This window comes from Crotalus tigris, unplaced genomic scaffold (assembly GCF_016545835.1).
Source record: "Crotalus tigris isolate CLP2741 ecotype Arizona unplaced genomic scaffold, ASM1654583v1 scf7180000017592.2434428, whole genome shotgun sequence".
Classification (NCBI taxonomy): domain Eukaryota; kingdom Metazoa; phylum Chordata; class Lepidosauria; order Squamata; family Viperidae; genus Crotalus; species Crotalus tigris.
In genome coordinates, this window is record NW_024096498.1 from 2,035,311 (window position 1) to 2,051,111 (window position 15,801).

The 15,801-nt window shown below is 36.7% G+C and overlaps 1 long non-coding RNA gene across 1 annotated transcript in view; it reads left to right on the forward strand.

Annotated features, from left to right (window-relative positions):
* The first annotated feature begins 1,486 nt into the window (after window positions 1-1,486).
* The window catches only part of LOC120318064, a 150,804-nt gene continuing 136,489 nt past the window's right edge, over window positions 1,487-15,801 (forward strand). Inside the window, exon 1 of the long non-coding RNA XR_005559399.1 lies at window positions 1,487-1,637. This is a non-coding gene — a long non-coding RNA (uncharacterized LOC120318064). The remainder of the gene's footprint in view (window positions 1,638-15,801) is intronic.

Consider the following 15,801-nt stretch of genomic DNA (forward strand, 5'->3'; position numbering starts at 1 on the left):
TAAGTATTTATTCTTTTTCCATAGGTGCATTAGTTCTTAATGCTTTCCAAAAACTTGAGTATAATATGGTATAAAATATATTTTAGCCTTTCATTTAAGCTTATCCCCACCTTATCATGACAACTGAGTCCGGTGTTTCCTATATATATGTGAAAATGGGCACTATACTTGATAAGTGCTTTAACTGTAAAATTAATAGGAATCAATTCTAATAATTCTATACATTTTTCATGAGGAAGAAACTGGCAGATCTCTAGTTTAAAACCTACAATTTAACACCACCTCTTTAGTTTAATTTTAAAAATAAAATGCAGAAGTGAAGGCAATGATTTTTGTCTGATTTAGCAGTTAAAATCTTTTGATTTTTAACTCTTTAATAAATACTATGAATAATTGATCTGAGGCTGGTTATTATATTTTTAAATGAATATTCTGCCAATAAGTATTTTGCCAATGTCAACTGGAGAGTATATTACTTAGAGTTAATATAGAATAATACAAAATCAATTACAAGTCAATAATTCCAGATACAGTATTGCTTTTAATTGTTCAATGATTTAAATCAGTTAAATGACTGGGCTATTCACATCATTACAGGTCATCTCTTCAGTAATAAACTCCCAAAGGCTACTTTTGGCAGCAGCAATAATAAACCTTATGGTAGCTTTAAGTAATTTTAAGAAGAGACAGCATTTTCTGTTATGGTGAGTGTCCTATGCAACATCATTTCTCTGGAGATCAGATTTGACTGGCCTTTTATAAGACCTTATGGATGTTACTGTGTACCAGGCTTGGATATTAAGATGTGCAGTGCAGCATATATAGTAGACAGTACTATGCTAAGTACTGAATATTTTTTAGACCATGCTTGTGGATGCTGTTATTTTTCAAATTTTTATATATGCTTTATATGTGTTAAGATTATAAATAAGCAATAATATGTAACTATTACATTATATAATTTGATACAGTGGGAATTATAGTATTTTTTAATTTTATTTTGAATTTAATTTCCATTTTTTTCTTCATTGTGCTAGGTATATTCAGTACGTTCCAATACTTTAGAGTTCTTTCTGATCTTGTTGAGATACCAACTGCTAGCAACTTCAGTCAAAATGGTAAGCAATACTGGGAGGATCACAGTTTTTCCTTCCCTGATATAGGTTAAATGAAAATAGTTATATATCAAGCAGTGTTATATTCCCAACCCAACTATCTGTGATGTGGCTGGGAAATTTCCTTTACCATTGTATTGTTATAGATTTAAAAAAAAAACAAAACTAAGAGCTATTCATATAGTAGAGAAGACCCTGTAAGGATCATTAGCCAAACTGATCCCAAAGAAATTCTTCCTGCTTCTAAATATAAGCAGATGATTGCATTGGTCAATGGGACATTTTTTCTTAACCTTTTAGGATGCCAAAAGTAACACACTCTGGCTATTTCCAGTTGCTACCTAGCTATCCTAATATTAGACACGAACAGTCTTTGCTTCAGGCAAACATTTCTGAGAAGTGAATAATCCTGGACATTAAGTGGAATTCTATGAAGACTAAGCTCACGGAAAAGGAAAAACATGAAAAAGAAAACCCATCTAAAGCCATGATGATGAAACAGTTATGGAGAAGGGACTATAGGTTAGTAATGCTTCATAACTGATATTTATAGTAACAAAAGAGTCAAAGAGGTGGTGATGGGGAGGCAGGGAACCTGTTTGGAGAGATTCTACCATAGCATAATAATGGCTAGGTGAAACAATGGCAACAAACGTGGCTATGAAGCCCTTACAGTTGGAAGGGTGATAGTACCTGGCACAATTGAAACTCTTTAAGGACAAACAATCTCATAATGTGAAATGGAAAGCTATTTGGATGTGATCTAAAATCAGATTTTAAGCAAAAAGGTTTAATGGTGTACCTAACCCTACTTTCACACTCAGTATAGAAATAATAATATCTCACAGAATTGCTAGGAAGAAACAAATTGCTAGGAAGAAACAAAGGTAAGCAAGAGATCTATAAAAATAACAGATTCTAGCAAAAAAAAAAAGAATCTACCTGGACAAATTCCCAGTGCCAGCTGGATAATTCTGGAAAGTGCACAAATGGTGCATTTAGGTACCAACTTTCCCCTGTGATGTATAGAAGTTTTCATCCATTGAGGTTCAGGAGATTCTGGCAGCTAAACATTTACTGGTATTGGTTTTGATTAATCCCAGTGTCCATCACCAGATCCTGTGGTATGAATTTCACAAGTTTATTGTCTCAGCTGAATATAATACCAACAAAATAATTCATTAAATTAATTTAATATATAGATATAGATGGTGGTGTCTGTAATAACCAGAATAACATATATACTCAAATATATTGTTATGGAATGCTGTGATTATGTACTTGCTTCTTGATGGATGTTACAAATATATCAGTGGCAGTAATACTGTGTGTACTTCATTTGTCGCCCTTTGCCCTAGACCCCAATAGAGGTGTGCAAATTTGTTTTGGTGGGTGTGAAAAAGGGATAATTGTCATATCTTTCATTGGTCCTTTTGATTTTAAAGCAGAGGAGCATCTACACTTAAACCATTTCTTCATAGTAAATTATTCCAGACTGAACTATGTTAACCTTCATGTGTACATAGATAATTTAACCATGGCAATATATTAGAATTCTGGCTAATTTTTGAAAAGATGAAAAATTAATGACCAATTGGTAACATTTAAAAATTTCAGTAATGCTTTAAAAATAGAATAAAGTGGTCACACTAAGACTAGTCATTGTGTATGTTCAAGGTTGTCTTTTGCCTGTAGTTTTCTGTCATTTTCATATGCTCCTAGCCAGCCATCTTCACAATACCTTGTGCTTAAAGAAAGTGGGTTTGACAAACTAGCTTAAATTCAATACTAACTCTGCCATATATACACCTACAGACAAAAAACAGAATAAAACCAATCTATGATTACAAAGCTATTGCCATAGTAACACCATGAAGTTTCTACAGACAATATGTTTTAAAGAACTGATGAATAACAACAGCAGGAAGGTGACCATTGTGGAAACAGGATCATGTACTGGAGCAAGGACATCCATAGGATTGGTCAATCAATCAATCAATCAATCAATCAAAATCCTACCCTTTTAAAACGTTACATAGTGGGACACTTATACAAAGGAGCAAGACTCCACTTACATAATCATTTTGATGTCACTGTCTGTACTATGGTCACTCCTAGGGGGACGTTTGGACTGGACCAGCAGGTTCTCCTTAAATACAAGTGCTGCTTTTTTTCTTGGTGTGTATTGTATATGCAATTGGAAAGTACAGTAACAATGTTGGGAGAATTCTATATATGTACAATTGCCTAATGCACAAGCCATTTTGTACTTTTTTGCACAAGCATTCCATAGGCAGAGTTGACTAGCATTATTTCCATGAACATTAGTAGGGGATTATCAGACTGAAGTCAATATAGCGTTACAGGGTTATTATCTAAATTAGGCAACAGCTGATTCTAACAAAAACTCATCCTGTTAATCCTTTAAAATTAGACATATCAAAGAAATTGTTGAAGGAGTGATTCATCTTTAAAACTGTGGCGCTGAATCTTATCTCTCCCCTTTTAATATTGCTGATATAATACACCTTTAGAATTTTTAAAAAAACCCTCTTTATTGGTTTAGAGACATCAAATACAGCCCTGAACTTCTGTTTACCTGATTTATATACAGTTTTATACCCAGAATCCAACTGAATATATAGGCGTAAATACATAAGACATTTTGGAATATTTTTTACCCATAATTGCAATTATGCAAATCATATTCTCTTAAAAAGTAATCAGCATAAATTAAATTCTTCATTAGTTGCTTAGGGGATCAATATTTTCTTTTTCATTGGATAAAACAAGAATGAAAGAAGAAATAAAATCTGCCCATTGTTAATACCTCATAGTGTTTTCCAAAGAAAGCAAGCATCCCTTGTGCATTCAGGCAGCCCTGTTGCCTGAGAATGTAACAGAGTTAGTTTTACTTGAAAATAATCCACCATCCAATGGTTAAGAAATTCACCTGGAGGGTTGGATTTGATTAATGGCTTTGCCAGATGAATGCAGAATTCTTGAATGCCAGAAGTTTGTATATTAATGCAAGATGCTTTGCTGGCCACAGAAATAGCATATGCTTTAACTATAACCCAGATATCATAGCCCAAAATAGCACATTGTAGTGCTTTGAAATTTAATGAATTTAAATCACTGATGGCAGTAGCAGATACAGCACTGAGAAGTATGTGGGTGTACCATACTTATAAACTTGATCCTAGGTTTTAAAAACATGTATTGATATTTCACCAACTTCTTCAAGATTCAAATCATAAAAGCAGTATGGTCCCAAAATGTTTGTAACTTCAAGTTATGTTCTTGAAACCATAGTTCTACAGATATATATCAAGAGAACTCTTACCAGTATGCTACCATCCTGATATATTGGATTTTTGCTCTTACAATTGTTTAGCAATGCTGGCTGGAGTTTATGCGAACTGAAGTTTAAGAAATGTGAAGACACTATTTTGAGAAAGACAGTCTAATGTGAGCTTTGAACAGTGCATTGATGTTGGAAATGCATACTTGAACATATCTAATATATAATTTTGAGTTTTCAGACTAAAACATGAACCAAAATATATTTGAAATAAACAGTTCTCTGAATGTTATTATGTAACCTGTCAATAACAGGTAGATATACCCAGTGCTTTTTTGTAAAAAAAAAAAAAAGGTGCCAGAACTCACATGTCATACATCCCTCCTTGCCTACCCTACAAGGTTCCATACAAAAAAGGTGCTGGAACTCTGTTCTGGGCATTCTATGACAACCCCCCCCCCCCGGATATACCTATATATTAGGAGATGTCTATACAAAAGTCCATCCAAGTCTATACAAAATTATATTTATAAAAATGTGCCAATACATTACAGTTGGAAAAGCTGTTTGCAAAGGTAAAATTGCAAACAAATACCGTAGTAGGTGACTTACCACAGTTCATTTAGGGACTACTCAAAGTTACAATGGTGCTGAAAAAAGGTACTTGCAGAATCCCCGTAGTCACGTGATCAAAATTCAGATGCCTGGCAACTGGTTCATATTTATCACCATTGCTGTGTCCCAGGGTCATGTGGTCCCCTTTTGCGAACTTCTGACAAGCAAAGTCAACAGGGAAACCAGATTCACTTAACAACCGTGTTACTAAATTAACAGCTGCAGTGGTTCACTTAACAACTGTGGCAAGATATGGGGCAAAACTCACTTAACAAATGTTTCACTTAGCCACATAAATTTTGGACTCAATTGTGGTCATAACTATTCATATTTAGGGAAGCATACATGACATACAAATTTTATTCCAGTTTTTTAAAATTGATTTATTTATTCTTTGTTTATGTCCTCAAAAAATATTTGTTGCCTTGTCTAGGCATGGGGACTTGGAAGCCTTTTTAGGGAGTCATTCGGCTCTTCCTGAATTCATTTAGTTTTTTCATTTTTCTGAGAATTTTGAAACATTTTAAACTGTTCCTGAAACCTCAAAACATTTTCATGTCAAGCTCTAGACAAACTCTATAATATATTCAGTGGATATCTGACTTCTGCCAATTGGCATAACTGCATGGAATATTGTAGATGTAGAATTCTGAGCAATAATGAATGAATCCAGCTTCTTCTCTTTGAGAAAAAAATATGAATGACATACAATAGTACTAGGGCACACTGTCTAATTCTGCCCAAAGTGTAAGTACACTTGATTTATATTACTTAAGAATGGAATGTGATTATACCAGGGGATCTGAAAATTGGTTCCAAGGAATCTGGTTTTGCATTTCTATTTAAGAAAGTTGGGAAGCTTTGTAGTTAAATCTCTATCCACATTAAAGGAGAAGACAAGTTCACATTTTTCATTTCATGCATTCAGATGACAGTTCTAGGACTGACAGACCATAAATGTCTAGGAAAGGCAATGTATAAAGTTGGGGCAATTGTTTATCACTAAGTCTGTTTTTCTGGATACTGTTCATTATTGCTTCTGTAAAGGGAATATGAAGCTGAGTTATCCTTTTCTAGTATGAATGCCTTCCAGGGTGGTTGGATTTCAACTTTCATAATTCCCAAAGACAAAAAACTTTTGGGGAGAGGTTAGTCCTCAATGAAGATGTTTCATGGCTCATCAAAACCTAAGTCAAGCTGAATAGAATAGAATAGAATAGAATAGAATAGAATAGAATAGATTTTTTGGCCAAACATGATTAGACACACAAGGAGTTTGTCTCTGCTACAGAAGCTCTCAGTGTACATGCAAAACAACAGAGTAATAATAATTATAATAATCATACCAAAAAGGGAAGATAATAGAAGAGATAAGAAGGGTAATACAGCCTACATAAGGACAGTCCTGTGGGAATTAGGTGTTCAGCAGAGTGATGGCACAAGGGAAAAAACTGTCTTTTTGTCTAGTTGTTTTGGCATGCAATACTCTGTAGCAGTGTTCATACATACATACATTACATTTATAAGAGACATGGAAAGATACATGCTCAGCATCACAAGACAAGATAAAAAGATCTGCACATGGATTACAGAACAAACGAAAATATACAATGCCATCAAAAGAGTAAAAGAATTGAAATAGGTTGGTCACATAGCAAGAAGAACTGATGGAAGGTGAACTAAAGCACTCATAGAATAGATTCCACTTGATAAAAAGTATCCACAAAAGAGACCTTGATCAAGATAGAGTGATGACATTAGCAAGTATTGCGAGTTCAACTGGCAAAAGAAACCTCAGGACCATATTGGTTGGACACATCAGAAGAGGCCTTCATTCTGCATTGGATAGACAATGGCTAGAATGATGATGATGATATATTACATTTGATCTTAGCCAAAAGGCAGATATATTTTTGGTTATTTTGGTTATTTTATGCTTATTTTAATATTTTTTAAAATTTACACTTACTTTATTTGTTAAAATCTCATGATTTCTTTTCTATATTTTAAAAACTTTTTGGGATTGTCGAGATCAGGGCTTTTTTTCTCATAGAATGCCCAGAACAGAGTTCTGGCACCTTTTTTGGATGGAACCTTATAGGCAGGTTGTATGTGTGTGAGTTCCGGCACCTTTTTTTTTTTTTTTTTTTAGAAAAAAAGCACTGGTTGAGATTATATTAGTTTCTGCCTCCTGACAGATATCATTCTGGTTTTGCATTAGTGGTCCCCCTTAGTTTAAATTTCAGTTTGACACAAATGCACAAACTTAGCTCTTAGGCTGCTACAACACTTGCATCATATATCCTTTCCGATCTTCCAAACTGTTCTATTTTGAACTTTATCTACGAAGCCCTCCACAGAATTTGTTTACAGTAAAAGATGGGAGACAGTTTTTGGATTTTTAAATCTGTTGGCTTCCACCCACAATTTAAAATGTTCCAACACTATATAACAGTTTAACATTGTCTGTTTCACAGTCTGGAGTCTGGAGTTTTTTTCCCCCCAAAAATAATTCCAGTGAAATTGGCTTCATAAGAGATGTATTTTAGTCACGCAGCACAGTATAACCTTTCCACCACAAAGTTTCTTTTTAACTGGCACTCTATTTATAGTTTGTATTACGAAGGTTTATCCTTCAGGCGCAATCTAACAAGGACTTTTTTTTTGGCCTCTTCTTGTGGGAATGGAACATCATGATAAAATTCCAGAATATTAGCACAACTTTCTAAAACATATATTATTTATTATAGACTTTGAGCAGAGTACAGCTTTTAAATATTCTTTTAAATGTTCTACTTCTTCATAAAGACTGATAGAAAAGCAGTTTTCCTAAAACATTTACTGTATGTATGCGTTGATCTCATTATCTCTGTAAAGTGTGTGTGTGTGTGTGTGTGTGTGTCTGTGTGTGTGTGTGTGTGTGTTTTACTAAAGGAAGTTCTTTGGGATCATGGGGAGGGCTTCGATGGGAAATGTAGCCTAGTAGTGAAGCATATCTTCTGACCTTTTGTATCCCCAAGTGTGCCACATTTGACATGGTTTATTTTAATGGGTGGGAAAGGATTATTTCCCTTGACCTAGACTTCTTGAATGGCATAAAAATTAACATATAAGAATAACATACTGACAGGAAATTATTTATGTTTACTACCCCATCTGTAAAGAGCACATCAAGTATGACTGGAAAAGAAGAAACAAAACATCAATGATGTAATTGTGTTCCACAAAAATGGACAACCAAAACAGTTGCGATGAGGAAGTTAATAGTAACAGTATAACTGAGTTGGAAGGGAGGGTCTAGTCAACCCTCTGCTCAGGGAAGAGACTCCGTACCATTCCAGACAAATGGCTGTCCAATCTCTTCTTCAAAATCTCCAGCGCTGGAGTTTACAGCTAGCTTTGGAGATATTAAAATTAGAGACAGAATTATAATACCATACAATCTTTTCTGTCATACTATTACCTCTAGAATGCAGGCATAGCATTCAATGAAGCTAAATTGTAGGAGATTCATGACAGATAAAAGGGCAGTACTTCTTCACATTTCATATGGTTGTCCTCTGGAATTTACTATCACAAATGCTGACCAGAAATTACAACACAACTGTGTAATGAAGCCTTAAAAAAGCAGCTCAGCAAATGCAACTGCATATGCCAGTCATCTCAAGCATATAATTATCCATAAGGTAGTTAAGGAAAGAGAAATAAAGTAATTTTATAATTAATAGAAATTCACTGGAAGTTAGGGGAAATAGGACAATGAGATAATTTCTTTTCATGCTGGGAATTAAAGAAAACTCTCTGCTAATAAAGTTTTCTCTTTATGTAATTATCATCTTTCTTTTTTCCAATATCAAACCTGGTGGTCCATTGCCTATCAGATTAGTAGTGAAACAGTGCCACCCAATGACAAGCTTGTGATCTCAGTGCTGAGGGTATGCAAAAATATGTTACCTTCTGTACACATATTAGCTAATGTTACATATCTGCTATTAAATACATTAGCTTCTGCCTAAGGTCTTAGCAGTCGAGCAAAGATTGATTATAGAGTGCCCAGGTGCCACAAAATATTAAACAGAATAAAAGAAAAATGGGTAATAATTGGCTTGAATCCCTTTTGCTGCTCAGGCTCCTTCCAGTTGTATTGGATTACAAAATGAATCAATTCTCAAAGTATTTGTTTGGAGAAGGTGTTTTATTCTAGAGACAGCGATGAGAACTAAAACTAGACAGACAGAAACTTTATTTCAGTCACTGACCAATAAAAGTATATTCAATAAAATGAATAATAGAAAACTATCCTCTATCAGCAAGAATTATTAGCAACCATTTGTGAGTGAAATACACAAAATATAGCAAAATTTTGCTACTTTTAGAGAAATACATTTATCTTTATTGTTTAACAAATGGATGAAAATAAAAGTTATCAGAGTGCCCTGGAAATTAAAATAAAAGAAGGATAATCAACTAGTGGTGAATGTCCCTGTAGAATTGACAAGTAAAATAGTTTCTGCCCATTTTTCCGAAATATATCCCTTTGTTTTTATTTAATATATTTATTAAATTTATATGCCACCCATCTTGCCTAGAGATGACTCCAGTTGGCTTTTAACAATAAAAACAATAGTATAAAATAGTAACATAGTAAGATACTGAATATTAACATTACAATTAACTAGGATGTTTAAGGAAGGGAGAAAGGTATAAAAAAGGGGAATGTTTTCTCAGTCTATTTCCTACTTCCAGTATGACAGGCCCCCATCAGGGCCCCAGACCAATTGGCAGAGTCATGTTTTCAGCCCCTACAGAAAGCCAAGTGGATGGGTGTGGATCTCACCTCAAGGGAAATGATGTTCCAGAGGGTAGAAGCCATGGCAGAAAATGCTCTTCTCCTAGACCCCACCAGTAAGAATTCCATAATCAATAGTGTTTGCATCATGCCCTTTCTACTTGTGTGAGTGGGCGGGCCAACTCCCTTTGGGCAAGATGATTCCTCAAGTAAACTGGACCTATGCCATAAAGGATTTTAAAGGTAACAATCAACACCTTAAATTGGATCTGGAAGCAAATTGGCAATCAGGGCAGCTCACACAACAACATTGTCAAATGGAGCACCCTAGGGCCCCCAAGAACTATCTGTATGGCTGCATTCTGTTCCAGCTATAGCTTACAAATAGTCTTCAACTATAGCCTCTTATAGGGTTCATTGTAGTAGTGCAGTTTTTACAGTTATATAGCATGCAACTAACTCCAAAGCCCAGTCCTGCTGATGTTGCATAATGTGAAGGGTGCAGAGAGGGAGGAAGAGATTGTAGAAGATTGTAGAAAGAAATGTTGTCCTTTCTTATCTCCTCCTTTTGCTTGGCTTCCTAACACCTTGCAAGCCCCTACTATACTACAAATTTATGTTTACTGAAGTGCATTAATTTTTTATGATTTTGAATTTTCTCATCTGCAACATTTTGGAAAGTAGACTTATCAATTGGGGTGTTCCAAAGGTACTTTTCAAAAAGCAACAGGACTTCCTTGGTTTTTTTTTCCCCTTGAAAACGTTTCACTTCTCATCCAAGAAGCTTCTTTAGTTCAGCTTCAGCTTCTTCTTGGATGAGAAGCGAAATGTTTTCAAGGAAAAAAAAAATCAAGAAAGTCCAGTTGCCTTTTGAAAAGCATCTTTGAGACAACCATGACCTGGATGATTGAAAACCAGGAAATTAAAACTGGTCTTCAAGCCTATTTGAGTAAACAAGGAACACGCAAAACTGTATCAGAGAGCAACTGGAACCTTAGTAGAATTCAGCTACATTTACCTTCTATTTGCTGGGATCTAAGCCATAATATAGAGAGCCAGTTTGGTGCAGTGGTTAACAAGAAACAAGGAGACTATGAGTCTACTTCTGCCTTAGGCACAAGGTCTGCTGGTGACTGTGGGTCAGTTCCTCTCTAAGCCCTAGGAAGAAAATAATGGTAAACCAGCTCTGAAATCTTGCCAAGAACACTGCAGGGACCTGTCAGCACAGCAGGGACCTGTCAATACTGACTTGAAGACACACACACACACACACACACACCACAATATATTGACTTACCAAATACTCTCTAGATGAGAGATACTGTCTTGCATTGAGTGTGCTCAGGATAAAACTGGATATTTGGTGTACTCAGGGTAAAACTGGATATTTGTTGTGCTTGAAACATTGGATAAACATGCCAAAACTAACTAACACTGTCCTAACTGCTAACAAGAAATGTTGCAAGTGACACAGGTAAGACTTAGTTGATAATCAAATTTACTCTTTCCTTATTTTACTAAAGAATTTTCAAAATTATATTGAGTTTAAAAAAACCAACAAACTAGAGATGGAGGCTCCTAATTTACATTAAAAGTAACAAATCTGATGCCCTTTGACTACATTTCCCCCATTCAAACTAGAATATCTTGCTCTATATAGCTCTGAAAAAGAACTTATTTTTCATTTATTACCCAAAACTCTTTAGGTCATGACATGGTGGTATTGTGTTGGTAAGGAGATTGTTAGGGATAAGCTGTAAGAAGTAGCCACGGCTGTGCAGGATGCCTGTCTGGATTTTTAAAAAGAAGGATTAGCATGTCTAATTAAGAAACATTACCTGTTATTTAAGCTTTATCTGCATCTGTGCTTTGATTTCCAATATGAGGCCTTTTCCAATATTTTTCATCTAGGCTGTGATTCATAAACACTCATAAGTAATTGTTATTGATCCCCTGGGATTCCAGGAGCAGATGGATTTCAGGACTAAAGTGAAGTGATTTGGGATTTTTTTTCCCAGTACCAAGTTAGAGTCACAAACTTCTGGCCACAAGGATGTAGACAATTTTGTTTAAGGTCAAGCTGGCTTTACTTTACTTTTGTTTTTAAAGGCTATCCTACCACAAAGGATTTGTTTATTTTGAATTTTGCTAATGCACTTCTTAACTGGTATGAGATGATTGGGAGCATTCCTCTGTGTTACTTCTGTTTATTACATTTGACATATAATTTTGAACATCACCATTTCTATTAAGTTTGTGTCTTACTCATTTGCTGCTAGAAAGACACAACATTTAAAGAGTTGGATCACTGCTGCCTTTTTCCACAGAGCTGAATTTCAGTCAACTTGAAATAATGGGCAAACAAGTTTGCTTTAAAAAAACAAAACAAAAAAAATCCCAAATCAATAACAGTGCACATCAGCCAGCTAAATTGTTGTTTATATCTGGATATAATTAAAGTATATAGCTCAGTGTGTAATTTTGACTGGGTTATGCCCTTTGTTTTCAAGTACATAAAGGGCTAAATGAAAATTTTGTTGTGATTCATTTTGTTGCCCTTATCAACAAGACCCTTCCTTGCAATTTTAATAATGTTGTTGTTAATTGCGAAGTCGTGTCCAACCCATCGCGACCCCATGGACAATGTTCATCAGGTCTTCCTGTCCTCTACCATCTTCTGGAGTCCATTTAAGTTCACACCTACTGCTTCAGTGACTCCATCCAGCCATCTCATTCTCTGTCGTCCCCTTCTTCTATTGCCCTCAATCTTTCCCAGCTTTAGGCCCTTCTCCAGTGAGTCCTTCCTTCTCATTAGGTGGCCAAAGTATTTAAGTTTCAACTTCAGGATCTGGCCTTCTAAAGAGCAGTCGGGGTTGATCTCTTCTAGGACTGACCGGTTTGAACGCCTTGCAGTCCAAGGGACTCGCAGGAGTCTTCTCCAGCACCATAGTTCAAAGGCCTCAATTCTTTGGCGCTCAGCCTTTCTTATGGTCCAACTTTCACAGCCATACATTGCAACTGGGAAAACCATGGCCTGGACTATACGCACTTTTGTTGGCAGGGTGATGTCTCTGCTTTTTAGAATGCTGTCTAGATTTGCCATAGCTTTCCTCCCCAGGAGCAAGCGTCTTTTAATTTCTTGGCTGCAGTCCCCATCTGAGGTGATCTTTGAGCCCAGAAAAATAAAATCTGTCACTACCTCCATTTCTTCCCCATCTATTTGCCAGGAATTGAGAGGGCCGGATGCCATGATTTTGGTTTTCTTAATGTTGAGTTTCAAGCCAACTTTTGCACTCTCCTTCTTCACCCGCATCAAGAGGCTCTTTAGTTCCTCTTCACTTTCTGCCATTAGAGTGGTATCATCTGCATATCTTAGGTTGTTGATATTTCTCCCGGCAATCTTAATTCCAACTTTTGATTCATCTAGCCCTGCCTTTCTCATGATGTGCTCTGCATATAAGTTAAATAGGCAGGGCGACAGTATACAGCCTTGCCGGACTCCTTTTCCAATTTTGAACCAATCAGTGGTTCCGTGTCCGGTTCTCACTGTTGCTTCTTGACCCGCATATAGGTTTCTCAAGAGACAAATGAGATGGTTTGGTACTCCCATCTCTTTAAGAACTTGCCACAATTTGTTGTGATCCACACAATCAAAGGCTTTAGCATAGTCAATGAAGCAGAAGTAGATGTTTTTCTGGAACTCCCTAGCTTTCTCCATGATCCAGCGTATGTTGGCAATTTGATCTCTAGTTCCTCTGCCTCTTCGAAATCCTGCCTGTACTTCTGGTAGTTCTCGATCCACATACTGCTGGAGTCTAGCTTGTAGGATTTACTAGCATGTGAAATGAAAGCAATGGTGCAATAGTTTGAACATTCTTTGGCATTGCCTTTCTTTGGAATTGGAATGTAAACTGACCTTTTCCAGTCCTGTGGCCACTGTTGAGTTTTCCAAATTTGCTGGCAAATTGAGTGTAGCACTTTTACTGCATCGTCTTTTAAGATTTTGAATAGCTCAGCTGGAATACTGTCACCTCCACTAGCTTTGTTGTTGCTCAGATTTTCTAAGGCCCATTTCACTTCACATTCTAGATGTCTGGTTCGAGGTCAGTGACCATCTCATTGTGGTTATCTGGGATGTTAAGCTCATTCTTGTATAGTTCTTCTGTGTAGTTTTGCCATCTCTTCTTAATCTCTTCTGCCTCTGCATTTTGGTCCTTTATCATGCCCATCTTTGCATGAAACGTTCCCTTCATATCTCCAATTTTCTTGAAGAGATCTCTGGTCCTCCCTATTCTGTTGTTTTCTTCTATTTCTTTGCACTGTTCATTTAAGAAGGCATTCTTATCTCTTCTAGCTACTCTCTGGAATTCTGCATTCAATTGGGTGTATCTTTCTCTTTCTCCTTTGCCTTTCGCTTCCCTTCTTTCTTCAGCTATTTGCAAAGCTTCCTCAGACAGCCATTTTGCTTTCTTGCATTTCTTTTTCTTTGGGATGGTTTTAGTTGCTACCTCTTGCGAACTTCCATCCATAGTTTATTTATTTATTTATGAGACTTATATACCGCTTTAAGTGCAAGCACTCTCTAAGCGGTGTACACCAGTAAGCAATGTATATATATATTTACATTGCCCCCAACAATCTGGGTCCTCATTTTACCTACCCCGGAAGGATGGAAGGCTGAGTCAACCTTGAGCCGGTGAGATTTGAACTGCTGACCTGCTGAACACAGTCAGCTAAAGTGGCCTGCAGTACTGCACTCTAACTGCTGCACCACCTCGGCTCTTCAGGCACCCTGTCTATCAGATCTAATTCCTTAAATCTATTTGTCACCTCTACTATATATTCATCAGGAATATGATTTAGTTCATAACTGAGTGGCCTAGTGCTTTTCCCTACTTTTTTCAATTTAAGCCTAAATTTTGCAACGAGAAGCTCATGATCTGAGCCACAGTCAGCTCCTGGTCTTGTTTTTACTGATTGTATAGAGCTTCTCCATCTTTGGCTGCAGAGCACATCGTCAATCTGATTTCTATGTTGACCGTCTGGTGATGTCCATGTGTAGAGCCGTCTCTTGGGTTGTTGGAAAAGAGTGTTTGTTATGACCATCGTATTCTCTTGACAAAATTCTATCAGCCTGTGCCCTGCTTCATTTTGTACTCCAAGGCCAAACTTGCCTGTTATTCCGGTTATCTTTTGGCTTCCTACCTTAGCATTCCAATCCCCCATGATGATAAGGACATCATTTTTTGGTGTTAATTCTATAAGGTGCTGTAGGGCTTCATAGAACCGGTCAATTTCATCCTCTTCAGCACCAGTGGTTGGGGCATAGATTTGGACTATTGTGATATTGAATGGTTTGCCTTGGATTCGAATTGAGATCATTCTGTCATTTTGGGGATTGTATCCCAGTATTGCTTTTCCTATTCTTTTATTGACTATGAAGGCTACTCCATTTCTTCTGAGGGATTCTTGCCCACAGTAGTATACCTGATGGTCATCTGAGTTAAATTCACCCATTCCTGTCCATTTTAGTTCGCTGATTCCTAAGATGTCGATGTTCAGTCTTGTCATCTCTTTTTTGACTACGTCTAGCTTGCCTTGATTCATGGATCTTACATTCCACATTCCTATGGAGAAAAAATCTTTGCAGCATCGGACTTTCCTTTCACCACCAGATATATCCACAGCTGAGCGTCCTTTCAGCTTTGGCCCAGTCGCTTCATTCTTTCTGGCGCTACTAGTACTAGCCCTCTGCTCTTCCCCAGTAGCATATTGGACACCTTCCGACCTGAGGGCTCATCTTCCAGCGTCATATCTTTTTGCCTTTTAGTACTGTCCATGGGGTTTTCATGGCAAAGATACTGGAGTGGTTTGCCATTTCCTTCTCCAGTGGATCACATTTTGTCAGAACTCTCTGCTATGACCTGTCCGTCTTGGGTGGCCCTGCACGGCATAGCTTATAGCTTCATTGAGTTACG